Below are 21,801 nucleotides of genomic sequence, written 5' to 3' on the forward strand. Positions count from 1 at the left end.
ATATGAGGAGGCACAGTACATGGGAAGAACAGAGGAGCATGTGTAGTCCTCACCAGGGCTACAGAAATAGGGACACTTTCCTGAGAGCTGAACCTCGCTCCCTGGAGACAAGGGAAGCAAGGACATTCCATACAGAGGGAAGCAACTAGGGAAACAAACGGAATGGGAAGAATTATGACACAACCTCTCAACAGCTTCAAACACAGAGAACTCAGAGTGCTGAGTTACCACACACAGCCCGAGAAGCCTTCAAAAGCGAAATGATGCTCCAGATGAATCCAAGTATTTGTATTTACAAACTTAAAGGACACAGGCTGGAACAGATTTGAGAATCACTTGGAATTGTATTTGAAAATAGCTTACATATCAAAGGCAGAGGAACTGTGTCATCAACTAAGCAGCTGATTTTATGTCCATTTTCTCTTTTAATTGGAAACATCAATAATTCCTTGGGGCTTTGTATGATAACCGAGATGGGCATAATGGTGTCCTGTAATAGGTGTTCAATAAACATGGCTTCTCTGACTCCGTTTAAGAGTAACACGAAAATGGGGCTCCAGGGTAGGTTAACACAAGTATGGGATTGCCACGGATTTTGTACCTGAAGCTTAGCAGTATGAATTTTACCCAGAGAAAAAAAATTAAGCAGAGAAACCTCCCAATTTCATTTGCAATTTGAAGTAAAACTCTCCAGCAGAGACTGAAGTTGCCTAGTAGGACAACTAGATGCATCTAGAAGTCCTGGTACCCTCTGGCATCATACAGCATTGAGATATTTCTGTAGTGCTAATTAAAAATTAGTAAACTCTGGGGCTAAAAGATGGCTCAGTAGGTAAGAGTTTTTGCTCCACAACTATGAGGCCATGAGATCAAATACCAGCATCTATGTGATAAAAAAATTAGGCAAGGCTGTGCTTGTAGGTCTATAGCCTCAGAGCTGTGGGAGGTAGAGAATGCCTGACTGCTACTATATTCAGGTTCAGTGGGGGAATCAGTCTCAAGAAGATAAGGCAGAGTGACAGGAAAGAGTGCCTGGCATCCTCCACTGACCTCCCTGAGTGTGCACATGCATGTGAACCTTCACACAAGGTGCCTGACATCCTCCACTGAGTGTGCACAGGCATGAGCAACCACACACATGAGCATACAACACTCATGCATATGTACTGACACTGTATATTGCTTGAGCTCGCCCATAAGTAGGCCCCAGATTCATGTTTAAATAGTATATTTGGTGGCCACTGAGGAAAACTTCCTATGGAAGTGGAAATATGGAACAGGGTTAGTGAGGCATTGAATGGGGGCCATAAGTCACTGGCTTTCTCCACCAGGTAGCTCTGTTCATGCTGTTTAATTCATGCCTTGGAAAAAATAGGTATAAAAGAAAAACAGAAACAAAACAAAAAGTCACACAAAAGCCCTGAGTCTGCTGAGTGTACAGGGACACCAAAGGTTGGAGGGCACAGGGCAGCAGAGATCTGCTATTAATGGGAAAGCAGTCCTTGGGCAAACAGTGAAAGGAGTAAACCAACTAAGTGCCACAAACCATTCAGAAAGTCAATCGCAGATCATGAAAAATGGCCAATTTGATATAAATAAAATTCTCAATTAATTGGGAAGATTTTACTTATTAGATGCAAACAGCCTTGTGGCTGCTGAAACATTAAAAGAAAATACTGTATTTGCCAACTTTAATTATGTAATTACTGTTTAAACTATGTAAGCCTTTTCAAGTCATGCTATTTCCCCAGTATCTAAGAATTGAAACCCCAAAACAAAACAGCAACAACGAAGAAAATCAAATGTCACTGTGATGCCACTGAGAGGAGCTGTCAGAGACAGATGTCAGTAAATGAGATGTAGAAAGAACTAGGGAGAATTTTTCTTGCTCCAAACTCTTCTCCCCTTTAACTGCTTGAGTCTCTCTAACTTATCTAGACACTAAAATAAACTGAGTCATTATGTGATACAGGCTCCTTCTAAAGGAACCTGATGAGTTCCTAATTACAAGATTTCATAGTGGACTTGGGGGATTCTACTTTCTCTCCATGTACATGAAGGTCCACAGAGAGATGACTTGGATGCAAGGCATTCTGCCTTCCTTCAGGCTCAGAGGGATAAGCTAGTCCACCCTTGGCTGAAACTTCTGAAACCATGGACAGAATAAATATTTCTATATTTAAGTTATATTTTAGGTATTTTGTCACAGTAACAGAAAAATAATAATACAGCATGTGTTACAATTTTCTAGTAAGTACACACATTTCCAATGGGCTCTTGTCACTGAGATTACTATAATAGCTTAAATTTTACTGGAGATAGAGGCACTTAAACATAATTCTATCTTGTATTTAAAACTATTCTCCAAGGAAGTTGGTTCCTATAAAAGAAACTGTTTCTTCTCTCTATGTGCTGCTCTAACTCTAACCAAAGATGCCGAAGATGACCTGGCCTTCATAGGAAGTCCACTGTAACTTTTGATGATAGCCTAACTGAAGTATATATTTTCAAGGTTAGGCAGCAGGACAGCAGAAAATGGTTTCAGAATATCTGGTTGTTCTTGGAATAGTCAGGGGAAAGAGAGAATACAATTATCTCTTCAGCGATATAGTATTAATGAGAAATCAAATTTGTATAAGTTCACAATTTAGTATCATGGAAGATTTATGTGTGAAAAATACAGTGTCACACAAAAATTTAAGGTGCAATATGAAATGGATGTGAAATGTATGTTTTCCTTTGAACATGATTATAATTAGATTTGTCTTAATTATTTATTCAGATTTTTTGATAATTTTGTGGTTGTATTTATGTACAGAAAACTTAAGTGTACAGTTAACCCAGTTTAGTGGCGAGTTCTTTAGCCTTTGCCTTTTCCAGCTTGGCAATGCAAGTCACAGACTTAGGACCCAGGACATTGCCTCCCCAGTGGCGGTGGATCTCGTCATATCTGTCATTATAATTGGTCCTAATAGCTTCCACCAGCTTAGCCAGAGCACCCTTGTCTTCCAAGTTAACCTGTGTGAAGGCAACAGTGTTGCATGTCTTCCTGTGGACCAGGCGCCCCAGCCTGGCCTTTCCCTTGATGATGCAGTAGGGCACCCCCATCTTTCGACAAAGGGCAGGCAGGAAAACCACCAGCTCAATGGGGTCTACATCATGGGCAATCACCACCAGCTGAACCTTCTTGTTCTCCACCAAGGTGGAGACTGTATTGACCCCTGCTCGGAGGACAGGTGGTCTCTTAGTTGGGATGTCCCCTTTGCCAGCAGCTTTCTTCTCAGCGCGGGCCAGCAGCCTTTGCTCTTCTCCTGCTTTGTCTCTGGCCTGTACTTGTGGGCAAGCTTAAGCAGCTGAGTCACTGTTTGCCTGTCCAGGGCCTGAGTGAACTGGTTGATGGCAGGAGGTACCTTGAGCCGCTTATAGAGGATGGTTCTTTGCCGCTACAGCCTGTAATGGGGACATTTGACAAAGTGTGTTAGATCTCTTTTGGGCTGGATGTCCTGCCAAATGCCAAAGTTCTTAGGCCTTTTCTCAAACAAAGGATTGACCACCTTTTTGGCCTCCTGTTTTTTGACCACGGCGGGGGCCGGGGCCACCTTCTTCCCCTTGGCCTTCTTTCCTTTGGGCATCTTGCTTGACTGGAGGAGAGAACTCAGATTTTTTAAAATTATTTTTTATCATTTTTAATTTTTGCCTCAGCCCAGAGATCCATGGATGAAAAACACAAACACATACATTGCTCAATTCCAGTTTGCCTTATTGGCAATAGCTGGACATTATTAAATTCCCACTGCTAGTGTGGCCTCCCTAATACTCAGCACCCTAAATCTGTCCTCAACCTTTGTTGCTCAGTTACCTTTAGTTCCAGTTCAACAGCCCCAATCACCTGTCTGTAGAAGTAGCCTGTGGATGCTCTGCCCGATATGGCTGGTTGGCTTTCCCCCCTCCAAAGCAGGGCAAAAACTCCTTTCTCTCCTCCTTGCCTATGGAGACCTAGAAGTTCCACCTATTCCTTCTGCCCAGCCATTGGCTCATGGCTTCTTTACTAATAGATTAAGAACCAATAGGGGAACAGGACTTTAGCATCAGAACCACCCCTACAGCTCACCTTTTCTGGCCAATAAAAAAAATAATAACAATAAAAACTTTTCTGCCAGACATAAGTTGAACAAAACCATAGCAACCACATAAACTACAAAGTATGATATACAATTAACATCTAGGTCATCATATTTGATAAAGTACTTTGATAAAGTACCCTACTATCATTTCTAACTTAAAAAATTATGATTCTATCCATGAATTGTGTTTAGATTTTAGCCTGGAACACCATCTGAAAACCATGTCTTCACTCTATAAGCTGTCTCTCAATGTTAAACAACTTTGAGTATGATTATAAAATTATAACTAGTCTTTAACCCCATCAGATATCCAAGAATGACTTACCTGAGTATTTAGGGAGCACCAAACACAGTTTCTCAAACTTAAACAATTGAAGAGACAGGTGACTACCTGGACAGTCCCCTAATTTCTTATAATGTTGGAGCATCTGGCTTCAGCCTTCTGGTCTAGGATTATCTGATGGATCTTTGCAAAGCAGGATTATGAAGCACTATTTACCATGTCTTGGCAGAGATATCAGTTGACTATTCTGCAGTATTGTGTCTGTAGATGAAATAGGCAATTTCTGCCCCTTGGATACCTTGGTACAATAAGCAACCTTGACTGGAGGTAAAGATGCTCAATTTCTTCTTTGAACCAAGAAGGGGATGCTGTCAGGAATAGGCATGTCTATAGTTTAAAGATTAAATAACATTAGATGTCACATTCTGTGTATTTCTGATGTTTTTGAAGACACAGTAAAGTATCTTGAATTGCTAAACCTTGACTACTCTTAGTTATTTCTAATTAAATAATTTTGAAAACTCCTTCTTACAATTATATCATAATCTAACATAACCATGAGTTTGCTATCTGGCCCTTAACTTGTGCTGCTTAATCATCTTAAGCAGTTTTTAAAGCAGTTATTAGAAGGACTATGTCTATGCTTGTATTCTTTTTTTTTTTTTTTTTTTGGTTTTTTTTTTTCGGAGCTGGGGACCGAACCCAGGGCCTTGCGCTTCCTAGGCAAGCGCTCTACCCCTGAGCTAAATCCCCAACCCTGAATGCTTGTATTCTTAAATGAGTTGCATAGGCACAAATTTTGTATCAATATAAGAAATTCACACAAATGAAAACCTTAATTCTATATTAATACGTAAATCTGTACCAATGTAAGAGATTATAACTTCAATTTTGCATACATTATAAAGATTTCTACCAATTAAGATTGTGGCTACACAATGCTTTGTTCAAGTATGAAATATAGTAATCCATCCCATCTATTTCCATCCTGTTCAAAATTATGACCATTTCCAAATTATCCTTTAAAATAACAACTTATCTCTAATTTGTAAAATAACCAGTACCAGATACCCAAACCCAGGAAATTGGGCTGACAACTCTCCATTACTTTTTCCTGGTGAATAGGAACAATGAAAAATTCTTTAAAGGGGTGGGGAGGGATTGGATAGACTTAAGAAAGCCAGCTTTAGCATCTGTTACCAGTCTCTGCATATTTGGAAGGTTCAAAACTTGACTGAAATTCTGACCAGATCCATCTGAAAGGTTGGATGAGGCAAGATGGCCTAGAATCTGTGGCAATTTCCAAAGGTGCTTTGAGCAGCAACCAGAAGCAGGGGACCAAGCAGGTAAGTTCAGCATCTCTAAGAATGAATCCTCCCAAAGTTGTACATTGTGCAATATATGAATCTCACAACCAAAATTTTAGTACCATAAAGATATTTGTATGGATTGTACAAGGTGCACAAATCAGTGAAGGATGAAATTAAGCTACTTGTTTGAGTGGCTGAAAGAGAGCTGACATTTTATGAGGCAATTTTATTAATAAACAATTGTAATAAGTCTTCATTCATGCCATGTGAAGGATAGTATGGAAACTCTTTACCCTGATCTGTTCGATTCTCTTGAAATTTTTCTAGTTCTTCAGGGGAGGTCTCCCCCTGTCATTTCTGATCCTTCTGTCTGGAAGGGGTCCAGAGCCTATTTTCCTTTTCTGACAACATAAATGAAGAAACTTCCTTCCAAAATAATAAGTCCTTGGTTTAATAACCAGAAATTATTCAGCGTTCAGCTTGACCTCTCTCCCAGAGGAATTTTAATATAACCACCAAACTCAATACCACACTCATTGTGATAAATAGAACAAATAAAAGCAAATAAAGCACTCTAAACAAATATTAATTGATGAGGCATTCTGTTGTCTCCTGCCCTGACCTTCATGAAATCAAGGCCTAAATTACTTAATATCTCTGTCTCCTTACTGTATGGGCCTATTCCAAGACTCTTTGTATAAAATTCTCAAGGCCTAAATTTCTACTGTCTAAGATAGGCTAGGTGACCTACCCCCTGCCTTTAATCTAATTTTTTAAAGATTGAATACCTTAATGTTTTATTACCTATGTCTATTTAGTGTCTAAACCTATTTCCAGGCTCTATCTTTGTCCTACCAGGCAAGGAAATCCAAGAAATCCCATAAGCAGACCATCTTTAAAGATCTTGAGAAATTGTCCTGACAAGACTTTTTCAAATCTTCTCTAAAACATTTTTTTCATTCATTCTCCCTAACTTCTGTGTAGTTTAATATTTGCTGCATCTACCATCTGGCTCTCTGCCTCTCATCTTAAACTCTTTGTATCAGTTCTGAACAACAGAAAGAAATCCCATGGGGCTTAGGCAAAATCTGTATTTTCCTCTTTTCTTAAAAATTATTAAATCAAATTTTAAAAATCTATCCTTTGATTACCTGTTTGTAGGAAGAAGGCAGCTTTTACCATCTGGCTCTTGCTTCAGAGCAGCCATACGGTCTCTTTGCACAGCAGGGGATCCCATTGTCTTTGAGCTGAGGCTCTCTCTGTGTTCCCTTTGTTCAAGTTTCCTGAGGGACGGAGCCACGTGTCTTGCAGGGCTCTGCTTCCTGAGAAAACAATTCTCCCTTTTTCCTAGACTTGTGTGTGCCTGTATGTGTGATCCATCAGAGAATTCCTAAATTAATATTGGATTTTCATCTCACATTGGATGCCATGGAGCAGACAGAGACCACTTCTACAGATGAGTGGTAAGGGCTGTTGAGCTGGGACTAAAGGTAACTGAGCAACTAAAGTTGAGGACAGATTTGGGGTGCTGAGCTAAGAGTATTGGGGAGGGCACACCAGGGCCAGGAGTTTGATAATGCCCAGCAATTGAGCAATGCGTGTGTCTGTGTTTTTCATCTTGCAGATCCAATATTCTCTAGGCCCGGCTGGTAGCATGGCCTATTTCTGGAATTAAAGGAGGGTAGCAAAAGCTACATGCAACAGGTGTCCACAGAAGCCATAGATGTAGGATCCCCCTGGAGTGGAGGTACAAATGGTTGTGAGCCACCTGATGTGGGTACTAGAAATTGAACTTGGTTCCTCTAGAAGATTAGTAAGCACTCTTAACTGCTAAGTCATTTTAAATCCCCCCTGTCTTTACATTCTTCAAGACTTTGTCTCATTTCCTGTCTCCCACTTTTTGTTGAGTGATTGGACAATTTATTCAATTGTCCTTTGTCTTGTCATTTGTTAAGTATTTGAGACTTTTATTGGTATTCGCTAGTGCTGTTACATGAGTTAAGTACAATTAATGAATTTTACTATCCATAAAATTATCTTAAAATATTGTCTTTAAAATAAATGGCAAAGGTTGAATAGAAAATAGACACTCAATAAAAGCAAATATTATTCTGATCACAGTCCGTGCTATTTGCACTGCATCATAACACATGTTGGAAGGAGCATAGAAAGACTGAAGAGTTTGGGGTTAGACCCACTTATTTCTTCAATGTGCTTCTTGTTAATGTAGTGATTGTGCACATGGCTTTCCACTTTCATAGTCATTGCATTTTACTTAAATGTAAAAAATACACACAACTCTGCTTCAGTGCCAAGAATAAGTGCGCTGTGCAGGCTTTCTCAGGTTTAGAGTATTTTTAAAATGATTATTTCTAAAACAAAAATTTAATACATTAGATATCTCTTTTTTATAATCTAGAACATTAAGATTAAATACTCTCTGAAAATGGTTTTTCAAGGAAATAGATTCCTCTTCTTAGAAAACTGACATTCTCAATAAGAAAACATGAAGTTATAACAGAAGAAAATAAAACAGAACAACAACAAAAAGGATGAAATAAAACCCAAGCTGAGATTTATGGGTGAGTCAGGGACAATCTAGAAAAAGGTTGGACAAGAATAATAGTAAATCAAAGATAAACTAAATAAAATTTCTTACTTACTAATTATCGAGGAAAATAAAAGCACTACGGAGAGGATTTCTTGTAGTCATATCTATTACTCCCCCACATCTGAAACAGATATTGTCTTTCCTTTTATTTCTGAAAATGGACTATCTGTGCTCCTAAAAGCAGGATATTTTCCTGATAGGTAACATATCATCCAGCTTCTGCTTTATATCTCTTCTTATTTTCATATATTAACATAATTTTGTGTTTTCTATTTTTATACCATCTAAGTGTAAAAATGATTTTTTTTGTTAAATACTATATACATACTCCCCACTAAACTATGTAACATTTGTGTGTTTGAGAGAGATTTGTCAAAATGCAATAAAATATATTAACTTCCTAACTAAAATTGATATTCAAAACTAAAGTATATATAATACTTCTTATAATGTCAACTATTGCTTATTCCTTTTCTTCTTTTTATTTATTCTTCTTATGTATTATATCCCAAATGTACTTTTCCCTCTCTCTTCTATCCCTAGTCTCTCCCCACCTTTCTTTTCCCCCAGATCCACCCCCTGCCATCTTCCCTCAGAAAAGAACAGGCCTATAAGACAAATCAATCAAACATAGCATAACAAGCTACAATAAAACCAGGCACTCACTACCACATCAAGGCTGGACAAGGCAACCCAATAGGAGAAAACATGCCCCACAAGTAGGTAAAAGAGTCAGGGACAGCCCTAACTCTGACATAAGAACACCAAGCTACATAACCATAACATATATTCAGAGGACTTTGGCTACAGACACACAGGCTCACTGAACTTGGTGACCTTACTTGAGTTCCAGATTGATTTTGTGGGTCATATTTTTTGTGGTATCCTTGATGCCTCCTCCCCTCTCCTTCCCCCTTGTCTTCCCCTCCTTCTTCCCCTCCACATCCTCCTCCTTCTCCTCCTCAGAACTCCCCAAGATCAGCCTAATATTTGGCTATGAGACTTTCTGTTCCCATTAGTTACTGGATGCACCAGTCCCAGCACACTGTGCAGGCAGCACAAACTGTAGCCTGTTGACTTTGTGGCTGGGTTGGTGTCCCAATTCCTCCATTCGAGGCCTTGCTGGTTACAGAGGATGGTTGTGTCCACCATTACTAGGAGACTTCTCTAGTGTTCCTCCTAGATTCAGGAAGTTTCCATTGCACTAGACTTCTACCTTGCTCTGGAAATGCTGCCCAATTCCAATGGTTTCTGTCAGTATTCTCTCCAGTCACCTCCACCACCTGATCCCTCTGCTTTCATCTGCACTTTCCCTTGAATTCCCCTGATATATCTTTTTTATTTTCCCTTCCCGGGGAGATTTTTGTGTCCATCACCTTAAGTCCTCCTGGTTACTTAGCCTCTCTGGGTCTGTAAATTATATAGCATGGCTATCCTTTACTTTATGCTAGCATACACTTATTAGAGAGGAGATACCATGTTTGTCTTTCTGGGTCTGGGTTACCTCACTCAGCATGATTCTTTCTAATCAAAAGAGTTCATGATGCCATTTTTTAACAGTAGTACTTCATGTATAGATGTGCCACATATTTAAAAATTCATTTTTTAGTTGGGGGATAACTAGGTTATTTCCACTTTGTGGCTACTATGAATAAAGCTGTTATGAACATAGTACAGTGAGTGTCCTCATGGTAGGATTGAGTGTCCTGTACATATATGTCCAGAATATCACTGGGGAGCTCCTGGTGTGGCTGGATCTTTAGGTAGATCAACTCCTGATTTTATGAGGAAACACCATATTCATTTCCACAGTTGCTGTACATGTTTGCATTCCCACCAGCAATGGAGAAGTGTTCCTCTTGCTCCATATCCTCACCAGCGTGAGCCATTTCTTGTGTTCTTAACCGCTCTGATGGGTATAAGATAAAATCTCAAAATTGTTTTGATTTGCATTTCCCTGGTTACTAAAGATGTTGAAATTTTCTTTAAAAGTTTCCCAGCCATTTAAGATTTCTCCTTTGAAAATTCTCTGTTGAAACTTCTGCCTCATATTTAAATTGGGTTATTAAGTGTGTTGATATTTACTTTCTTGAGATCTTTACATATTTTGAATATTAGCCCTCTGTCACATGTGTCAAATGCTGCCATTTTGTTGAATTGACAGTGTCCTTTGCCTTACACTAGATTTTCAGTTTCATAAAGTCTCATTTAATAATTGTTTGTGGCTGAGCTTTTGGTGTCCTGTTCAGAAAGTCACCTACAGTGCCAATGTGTTCAAGGATACACTTTCTCTTCTATCAGGTCCAGTTTTTGATGCACTTGAACTTGAGCCTCGTGTGGGGAAATAAATATTGATCTATTTTGCATTCTTCTTTTTTATATATTTATCATAAGCTGCTATGAAAATATTCATTTCAGTCAATATGTAGATATGTATTTACTTCTTTGGCCAAATAATTCTAATAGTAAACAATAATATAATGTAAGCTAGGTTCGTACCGAATTTTTCTCTTGGATATTAGACAATTTTATTTACATTTCAAATGTTATCCCCTTTCCCAGTTTCTCATCAATTACCCCTATCCTATCTACTCTTCCCCTTCTTCTATGAGGGTGCTTCCCACCAATCCACCCACCACTTCCCACTTCTACACCCTGGCATTCCCCTACACTGGGGGTCAAGCCTTGGCAGGACAAAGGGTTTCTCCCATTGGTGCCCAACAAGGCCATCCTCTGCTACATATGCAGCTGGAGCCATGGTCTGTTCATGTGTACTCTTAGGATGGTGGTTTAGTCCCTGAGAGCTCAGGTTGGTTGGTATTGTTGTTCTTATGAAGTTGTAAACCCCTTCAGCTCCTTCAATCCTTTCTCTAACTTATCCAATGGGGACCCCATTCTCAATTTAATGGTTGGCTGTGAGCATTTTCCTCTGTATTGTCATGCTTTGGGCAGAGACTCTTAGGAGACAGCTGTATCAGGATCGTTTCAGTATGCACTTCTTGGTATCAGAAATATGGTCTGGGTTTGGTGGTTGTATATATATGGAATGGATCTCCAAGTGGGTCAGCCACTGGATGGCTGTTCTTTCAGTTCATGCTACAAACTTTTTCTCATTTCCTCCTGTGAATATTTTTGAACCCTTTCTAAGAAGGACTGAAGAATCCCTAATTTGGTCATCCTTCTTGAGCTTCCTGAGGTCTGTGGATTGTATCGTGGGTAATCCGAGCTTTTGGGGTAATATCCACTTATCAGTGAGTGCATACAATGAATTTTTTTGTGATTGGGTTACCTCACTTAGGATGATATTTTCTAGTTAGATCCATTTGTCTGTGAATTTCAAGAAGCCATTGTTTTTAATAGCTGAGTAGTACTCCATTGTGTAGATGTACCACATTTTCTATAACCATTCCTCTGTTAAAGGTCATATGGTTTCTTTCCAGCTTCTAGCTATTATAAATAAGGCTTCTGTGAACATAATGGAACATGTGTCCTTGTTACTTGTTGGAGCATCTTTTGGGTATATGCCCAGGAGTGGTATAGCTGGGTCCTCAGGTAATACCATGTCCAATTTTCTGGGGAACTATAACACTGATTTCCACAGTGGTTGTACCAGCTTGCAATGCCACCAAAAGTGTACCAGTGTTCCTCTTTTTCCACATCCTTGTAGGCATGTGCTGTCACCTGAGTTTTTGATTTTAGCCATATTGACTGGTGTGAAATGGAATCTCAGGGTTGTTTTTCTTTGCATTTCCCTGATGACTAAGGATGTTGAACAGTTCTTTAGGTACTTCTCAGCCATTCAATATTCCCCAATGCCCATGTGTTTGAGGCTCTTCCCCACTTTCTCTTCTATTAGTTTGAGTGTATCTGGTTTTTGATGGAGGTCCTTGATCCAGTTGGATTTGAGCTATGTACAGGACAGTAAGAATGGATCGATTTGCATTCTTCTACATGTTGACCTCCAGTTGAACCAGCACCATTTGTTCTCTTTTTCCCACTGAATGGTTTCAGCTCCTTTGTCAAAGATCAAGTGAACATAGGTGTGTGGGTTCATTTCTGGGTCTTAAATTCTATTTCACTGATCTACCTGCCAGTCTCTGAACATATACTTTTTTATCACTATTGCTCTGTAATATAGCTTGAGGTCAGGGATGGTGATGCCCCAGAAGTGCTTTTATTGTTGAGAATAGTTTTCAATATCTTGGATTTTGTTACTTCAAATAAATTTGCTGGTCTTTCTAACTCTATGACGAATTGAGTTCGATTTTTGGTGGGAATTTCATTGAATCTGTAGACTGCTTTTGGCAAAATACCCCTTTGTACTATATTAATCCTGTCGATCCATGAGCATGGGAGATCTTCCCACCTTCTGAGATCTTCTTCAATTTCTTTCTTTACAGAGTTGAAGTTCTTGTAATACACATATTTCACTTGCTTAGTTAGAGTTACATCAAGGTATGTTATATTATTTGGGACTCTTGTGAAGGATGCCAGTTCCCTAATTTCTTCCTCAGCCTGTTTAATCCTTTGAGTAGAGGAAGGCTACTGATTTATTTGAGTTAATTTTATATCTAGCCACTTTGCTGAAGTTGCTTATCATGTTTAGGAGTTCTCTGGTGGAATTTTTGGGGTCACTTAAGTATATTATCATATCACCTGGAAGTAGTGATATTTTGACTTCTTCCTTTCCAATTGGTATCCCTTTGACCTCTTTTTGTTGTCCGATTGTTCTGGATAGAACTTTGAGTACTATATTGAATAAGTAGGAAGAGAGTTGGCAGCCTTGTCTAGACCCTGATTTTAGTGGGATTCTTCAAGTTTCTCTCCATTTAGTTTGATGTTAGCTACTGGTTTGCTGTATATTGGTTTTACTATGTAAAGTATGGGCCTTGAATTCTCAACCTTTCCAAGACTTTTAATATGAAGATGCATTGAATTTTGTCAAACACTTTCTCAGCATCTAATGAGATAATTGTGTGCTTTTTTGAGTTTTTTATATATTGGATTACATTGATGGATTTCCGTATATTTAACCTTCCATGCATCACTGGGATGAAGCCTCCAGTTTCTTTTTGGTGGCACTGAGATCTGTGAGTTTTCCTCTTAGCGTTGCTTTCATTGTGTCCCATAAGTTTGGATATGCTGTACCTTCACTTTCATTAAATTCTAAAAAGTCTTTAATTTCTTTCTTTATTTCTTCCTTGACCAAGTTATCATTTAGTAGAGCATTGGCTTTCTAACATTTTTGTTGTTATTGAAGACCAGTGATCTGATGGGATACAGGTGTTATTTAAACCTTCTTGTATTGGTTGAGGTCTGTTTTGTGAATGATAATATGGTCAATTTTGGAGAAGGTAACATGAGGTGCTGAGAGGAAGGTTTATTCTTTTGTTTTAGGATGAAATGTTCTATAGATATCTGTTAAATGCCTCTGGTTCATAACTTCCGTTAGTTTCTCCGTGTCTTTGTTTAGTTTATGTTTCCATTGCTGAAAGTGGAGTGTTTAAGTCTTCCACTATTATGTGTGAAGTGCAATTTATGCTTTGAACTTTAGTAAGGTTTCTCTTATGAATATAGGTTCCCGTGCATTTGGAGCATAGATATTCAGGATTGAGAGTTCATCTTGGTGGATTTTTTCTTTGATGAATATGAAGTGTGTTTCCATAATTTTTTGATAACTTTTGGTTGAATGTTAATTTTATTATATATGGGAATGGCTACTCTCAGTTGTTTCTTTGAAACATTTGCTTGGAAAATTGTTTTCCTGCCTTTTACTCTGAGGGATTGTCTGTCTTTGTCACTGAAGTGTGTTTCCTATATGCAGGGTCCTCTTTACAAATTCAGTCTGTTAGTCTATGTCTTTTTATTGGAGAATTGAGTCCATTGATGTTTAGAAATATTAGGAACCAATGATTATTGTTTCTTGTTATTTTCATTGTTAGAGGTGGAATTATGTTTGTGTGACTATCTTCTTTTGGGTTAGTTGAAATTAGATTACTTTCTTGCTTTTCCTAGGGTGTAGTTTCCTTCCTTGGGTTGGAGTTTTCCATCTATTATCTTTTGTAGGGCTGAATTTGTGGAAAGATATTGTGTAAATTTGGTTTTGTCATGGAATATCTTGGTTTCTCCATCTATGTTAATTGAGATTTTTGCCAGATATAGTAGCCTGGACTGGCATTTTTGTTCTATTTGGGTCTTTATGACATCTCTCCACGATCATAGTTTCTGTTGAGAAGTCTGATGTAACTCTGGTACGTCTGCTTTTATCTGTTATTTGACCTTTTTTTCTCCTTACTGCTTTTAATATTCTTTCTACATTTTGTATGTTTGTTGTTTTGACCATTATGTGACAGGAGGAATTTCTTTTTCTAGTCCAATATATTTGGAGTTCTGTCGGCTTATTGTATGTTTATGGGCATCTCTTTCTTTAGGTTAGGGAAGTTTTCTTCTATAATTTCATTGAAGATATTTACTTGCCCTTTAGGTTGGAATTCTTCACTCTATAATATAGTTATTATCCTTAGGTCTGATCTTCTCATTTTGTTCTGGATTTCCTGGATGTTTTGGGATAAGAGCTTTTTGTATTTTCCATTTTCTTAGATGCTTGTGTGTATATTTTCTGTGTTTTCTTCTGCCAGTGACATTCTCTCTTCAATCTCTTGCATTCTGTTGGTGATGCTTTCATCTATGACTCCTGATCTCTTTCCTAGGTTTTCTATCTTCAAGATTGTCTCCCTTTGTGATTTCTTTTTTGTTTCTATATTCACTTTTAAATCTTGGATGGTTTTGTTTAATTCTTTCACCTGTTTGGTTGTATTTTCCTGTAATCCTTTAAGGGATTTTTGTGTTTCCTTTGTAAGGGCCTCTACTTGTATACCTGTGTTGTCCTGTATTTCTTTAAGGGATTTATGCTCTTTTAAAAGTCCTCTATCATCATCATGAGATTTGATTTTAAATCAAAATCTTGCTTTTATCATGTTTTGGGGTATCCAGGGCTTGCTCTGGTGAGAGAACTGGGTTCTGATGATGCCAAGTAGCCTTGGTTTCTGTTGTTTAATTTCTTGCCCTTGCTTCTCACCATCTACTTATCTCTGGTGTTAGGTGGTCTTGCTGTTTCTGAACATAGCTTGACCCTACTGTAAGCCATTGTGTCAGCACTCCTGGAGACCAGTTTTCTTCCAGTGTGATCACAAAGGGTCAGCTCTGGGCACAGGCGGATCCTGTCCTAGACTGCTCTTTGGTTCCTCTGTCCAGAGTGCTCTAGGTGGGTTCTTCTTGGCCAGGGATGTGAGCAGAAATGGTGGTCACACCTATGCTCTCAGGGTTTTCTGAGAATTCAGCTCCCTCCCCTTGAGAATTGGGTTCACAGAGCTCTGGCACAGGGCCAGCTCTGGGTGCAGGCAGAAACCAGAAGGATCTTGGCCTAGCCTGCTTCTCATTTTCTGTATCCTGAGGGCTCCAGGAGGATCCCTCAGAGCAGAGTGGTGGTCTTACCTGTGTTCTTAGGTGTGTCAGCACTCCTGGAGACTGGCTCTCTCTTGGTGGGATGTGTGTACAAAGAGCTGTGGCATATTTGCATTATTCTACATACTAACGTCCTGTTGAGCAGCACCATTTGCATATCTTAAATCACTATGATAAAATCTTATTTTGAGAATGTATTTCAAAGTAGCTTTTTCCTTTTGGTTATTTAAAGGTAGGGTTTCTCGTGTAGCTCTGGCTGTCCTGAAACTTTCTCTGTAGACCAGGCTGGCTTCACACTCAGAGATCCACCTGCCTCTTCTTCCCAATTAAAGATCTGTGTTACCACACCCAAGCTAAAGTAGCTTTTAAGAATATCTGCTAGGGGAACTTACAAGATGGCTCAGTGATAACAGTGAATGGTTGCCATTGCAAAGGATTTATGTTTGATTCCCAGCATCAATTTGATGACTCACAACTGTCTGTCACTCTAGTATCAAGAGTTCAAAGGCTCTTTTCTGGACTCTATGGGAGCCAGGCACATGCATGGTACACAGACAAACATTCATGCAGGCAAATGCTCATACACCTAAAATAATATTTTAAAAAAGCATACTAAAGCTGGAAATAGTGAAGCACATATTTAAATCCAAACTTAGGAGGCAGAGGCAGCCAGATATCTGTGAGCTGAAGCAAAGCTGGTCCATAGACTGAATTCCAGGCCAGTCTGGGCTACTTAGTAGGACCCTGTCACAGCACACACACACACACACACACACACACACACACACACACACACAAACCAACAAAAAATGCTGAACAATTATTTAGGAAAGCTATTAACATTGCTATTTGCTACCTTTCACTAGAACTTCAGAGTAAGATCTCATTTTTTAAAACACCACATACTCAAGTCACAGAACATGTAGAAATCAAGCATATATCAACCTGAAAGCTTCATTCATATTGGCTAATTTCTGTGGAGCTTGAAGGTGTTTTGTACCATGTGGAAGTAGGAAAATAATATTCAATACCTAGTTGTGAGCCCTGCAGGATACAACAATTACTTTCCTGGTAAACCATGACTAATTAATATTGGCATGGATGTTATAAGAATCATTATCCACTTTCTAATTGAATTTAAGGTTCATACCATGTGATGGAATCTATACCTAGGACTATTTTCATGGCTAAGAACCTGTGGCTAGACAGGTCATAGGTCCTAGGGGAGAACTAATTATTACTTTGCTAAATGGATTCACAATTAAACAGACTTCAAATGATTTATCCTTATACCCATAGATAAGTGCATCTCTCAAACCTCATCAGAGAAGCTGCTCTTTGACATTAAATGTTGGTTAACAGAAACACATCATTGGTCAAGGTGTGGATAAATCGAGAATGTAGAGTGCTTAGCCCTAAATGGGACATTTATATAATACACTTCCTCTGAAGGTTTGGGAATCCCAACAGGAAAAATGAAGAAAGAGGTGGTAGATGACTACATCCAAATCTGTTTCCAAGACACAAGAGGACAATTACACCTAGAAACTCACAGTTGTGACATTATACAAGCTTAGGTCAGACCAAAATGCACTCATGGAAAAGGGTAAAGTTCTGGTCCATGCTGAGCGGCTATTGGCTATTGGTGGCTTCTGGAGGAGGGAGAGTCAGACTCTGTCAGGCTGTACACTACGGTAGACCAACCACACCTAGTGGATGGCTGTGTACTCATTAGTGTATGGGCAGCACAAATTGGAGTCAGTGAGTCATGGAGTGGGGGGGCATGAAGGAATTTGAAAGTGGATCTAGAAAGAATTAGGAGAAGAATTACAGGGGTGAATGTAACAAAAATATACTGTATGAAATTCTAAACATTATTAAAAGTATGAACACACTCACACATACACACATACACATACATGCACACACATACATACACTCACACATAAACACTACACATGTACAAGCAAACACACAAGGTACACATACACACACACACACACACACAAACAACAAAAAAAGTTGTTAAATATTTGCTTAGCTCTGAAACTGAATCAAATCACAAAATAATTGGTTATCGAAAATTATGATTTGTTTTTAAAACATAATGTTAATATTTAAATTCTTTTCAAAACAAGTATATTTGTATTGATTATTAATATTACAACTTAAAAGGATTTTTGACATGGTGTGTTTTTCTAAAACACTGGCTGACCGTCTATTCATTCTATAGGCCAGGTTGATTTTAAACTCATGTGATCCTCCTGCCACAGCTTCCATTACATCCTGACATCTGGAAATTGCATAAGAAATTTTCTATGAGATTTCTTTAATCAGTAATAATCATGCTATGACAGTTAAGCAAGTTAATTAGTAAATTTCCTGAATTTAGCTTTTATTAAGGATACTTTTTATTAAGGATATTCAAATGTTATTCCCTTTCCCAGTTTTCCATCCATAAGCCTCCTATACCATTCTCCTCCCACTTCTTCTATAAGGGTGTTCCTCCTCCCCAGCAACCCTGTTCCCAAGTCCCCAGCCTGACATTCCCCTACACAGGGGGATCCAGCCTTGGCAGGACCAAAGGCTGCTGCATCCATCAGCACCCAACAAGGTCATCCTCTGCAACAGATGCAGGGAGAGCCATGGGTCTGTCCATGTGTACTCTTTGGGTAGTGGTTTAGTCCCTGGAGGCTCTGGTTGGTTGGTATTGTAGTTCTTATGGGGTCGCAAGCCCCTTCAGCTCCTTCATCCTGTCTCTAACTCCTCCAATGGGGACCCCATTCTCAGTTCGATGGTTTGCTGCTAGTATTTGCCTCTGTGTTTGTCATGTTCTGTCTGAGACTCTCAGAAGATGGCAATGTCAGGCTCCTGTCAGCATGCACTTCTTGACTTCAACAACATTGTCTAGTTTTGGTAGCTGTGTATATATAGACTGGATCACTAGGTAGGGCGGGCTCAGAATGGCCATTCCTTCAGTCTCTGCTCAAAATGTTGTCTCCATATCTTCTCCTATGTATATTGTTGTTCCCCCTTTTAAGAGGGACTGAAGCATATGCACTTTGGTCATCCTTCTTCTTGAGTTTCATGTGGTCTATGAATTGAATCTTGGGTAATTTGAGCTTTTTGGCTAATATCCACTTGTAAGTAAGTGCATACCATGTGTGGTATTTTGTGATTGGGTTGCCTCACTCAGTATGATATTGTTCTATGAAAATCATGAAGTCACTCTTTTGATAGCTGAGTAATATTCCATTGTGTAGATGTACCAAATTTTCTGTATCCATTTCTCTGTTGAAGGGCATCTGGGTTCTTTCAAGCTTCTAGCTATTATAAATAAGGCTGCTATGAACATAGTAGAGCATGTGTCTTTGTTATATGTTGGAGCATCATTTGGGTATATACCCAGGAGTGGTATAGCTGGGTCCCCAGGTAGTGGAATGTCCAATTTTCTGAGGAACCTCCAGGCTGATTTCCAGAATGGTTGTACAAGCTTGTATCTGTTGTCACCTGAGTTTTTGATCTTAGTCACCCTGACTGGTGTGAAGTGGAATCTCAGGGTTGTTTTGTTTTGCATTTCCCTGATGACTAAGGATATTAAACATTTCTTTAGGTACTTCTCAGTCATTCAATATTTCTCACTGAGAATTCTTTAGATCTGTACCCCATTTTTAATAGGGTTGTTTGGCTCTCTGGAGTCTAACTTCTTGAGTTCTTTGTATATTTTGAATATTAGTCCTATATTGGATATAGGACTGGTAAAGATCTTTTCCCAATCTGTTGGTTGCTATTTTGTCAAATGAGAGTTTCCTTTGTCTTACAGATGCTTTGTAGTTTTATCAGGTCCTATTTTTTGATTCTTGATCTTAGAGTATAAGCCATTGGTGTTTAGTTCAGGAAATTTTTTCCCCAGTGTCCATGTGTTCAAGATTCTTCCCCACTCTTTCTTCTATTAGTTTGATGTGGAGGTCCTTGATTCACCTGGACTTAACCATTGTACAGGGGCGATAAGAATGGGTCAATTTGCATTCTTCTACATGCTGACCTCCAGTTGAACCAGCACCATTTGTTGAAAATGATATCTTTTTTCTACTGGACAGTTTTAGATCCTCTGTCAAAGACCAAGCTACCATAGGGGTATGGGTTCATTTCTGGGTCTTCATTTCTATTCTATTGATCGACCTTCCTGCCTCTGAACCAATACCATACATATTTTATCACTATTGCTCTGTAATACAGCTTGAGCTTGTGATGGTGATTCCCCCAGAAGTTCTTTTATTGTTGAGGATAGTTTTCAATATCGTGGGTTTTTTGTTATTTCAAATGAATTTGCAAATTGCTCTTCGTAATTCTCTGAAGAATTGAGCTGGAGTTTTGATGGAGATTGCATCCAATCTGTAGATTGCTTTTGGCAAAATGGCCCTTTTTACTATATTAGTCCTGCCAATCCATGAGCATAAGAGGTCTTCCCATCTTCTGAGATATTTTTAAGTTTCATTTGTCAGAGACATGAAGTTCTTGTCATACAGATCTTTCACTTCCTTGGTTAGAATCACACAGAGGGATTTTATGTACTTATGACTATTATGAAGGGTGTCATTTTCCTAATTCCTTTCTCAGTTTATTTGTCCTTGAGTAGAGGAATGCAACTGATTTGTTTTAGTTAATTTTATACCCAGTCACTTTGCTGAAGTTGTTTGTCAGGCTAAGTAGTTCTCTGGTGGTACTTTTGGGGTCATTTAAGTATACTATCATATCATCTGCAAATAGTGATATTTTGACTTTTTTGATCTTTTGTTGTCTGATTGCTCTGGCCAGGACTTTGAGTACTATATTAAATAGGTAGAAAGAGAGTGGGCAGCCTTGTCTAGTCCCTGATTTTAGTGGGATTGCTTCAAGTTTCTCTCCATTTAGTTTGATGTTGGCTACTGTTTTGCTGTATATGGCTTTTACTATGTTAAGTATGGGCCTTGAAATCGTGATCTTTCCAAGCCTTTTAACAAGAAGGGGTGTTGAATTTTGTCAAATGCTTTCTCAGCATCTAATGAGATAATCATTTTTTCCCGTTGAGTCTGTTTAGATAGTGGATTACGTTGATGGCTTTCTGTATATTGAAGCATCCCTGCGTCTCTGGAATGAAGCCTACTTGATCATGAAGGATGATCATTTTGATGTGTTCTTGGATTTGGTTTGCCAGAATTTTATTGAGTATTTTTGTTGCGATATTCTTAAGGGAGATTGTTCTGAAGTTCTCTTTTTTGTTGGATTTTTGTGTAATTTAGATGTAAGCATAATTCTGGCTTCATAGAAGGAATTGGGTAGTGCTACTGTGCTACTTCTGTTTGTATTTGGTAGAATAGTTTGGACAGTATTGTGGTATTTGGTCTTCTATGAAATACTTAAAGAATTGTGCAACACATCTGGTACTGGGCTTTTTTTTTCTTTTTCTAGTAACTGCTTCTATTTCTTTAGGAGGTATGGACTGTTTAGATGATTTATCTGATCCTGGTATCTGTCTAGAAAATTGTCCATTTTATCCAGATTTTCCAGTTTTGTTGAATATAGGCTTTCGTAGTAGGATCTGATGACTTTTTGGATTTCCTCAGATTCTGTTGTTATGTTTCCCTTTTCATCTTTGATTTTGTTAATTTGGATACACTCTCTGTGCCTTCTGGTTAGTCTGGCTTATCTATTTTGTTGATTTCCTCAAAGCAGCAGCTCCTGGTTTTGTTGACTTTTTTTGTATAGTTCTTTTTGTTTGTACTTGGTTGAGTTCAGCCCTGACTTTGATTATTTCCTGCTGTCTTCTTTTTGTTCTAGAGTTTTTAGGTGTGCTGTCAAACTGCTAGTGTATGCTCTCTCCAGTTTCTTTTTAGAGGCACTCAGAGCTATGATTTTTACTCTTAGCATTGCTTTCCTTGTGTCCCATAAGTGTGGGCATAATGTTGTGCCTTCATTTTCATTAAATTCTAAAATGTCTTTAATTTCTTTCTTTATTTCTTCTTCTTC

At 38.6% G+C, this 21,801-nt stretch overlaps 1 pseudogene; it reads right to left on the reverse strand.

Moving 5' to 3' along the window:
* Positions 1–2,835: 2,835 nt before the first annotated feature.
* Positions 2,836–3,638, reverse strand: LOC116897324 (annotated as a pseudogene).
* Positions 3,639–21,801: the final 18,163 nt, after the last annotated feature.

Source organism: Rattus rattus, chromosome 3 (assembly GCF_011064425.1).
Source record: "Rattus rattus isolate New Zealand chromosome 3, Rrattus_CSIRO_v1, whole genome shotgun sequence".
Lineage (NCBI taxonomy): Eukaryota > Metazoa > Chordata > Mammalia > Rodentia > Muridae > Rattus > Rattus rattus.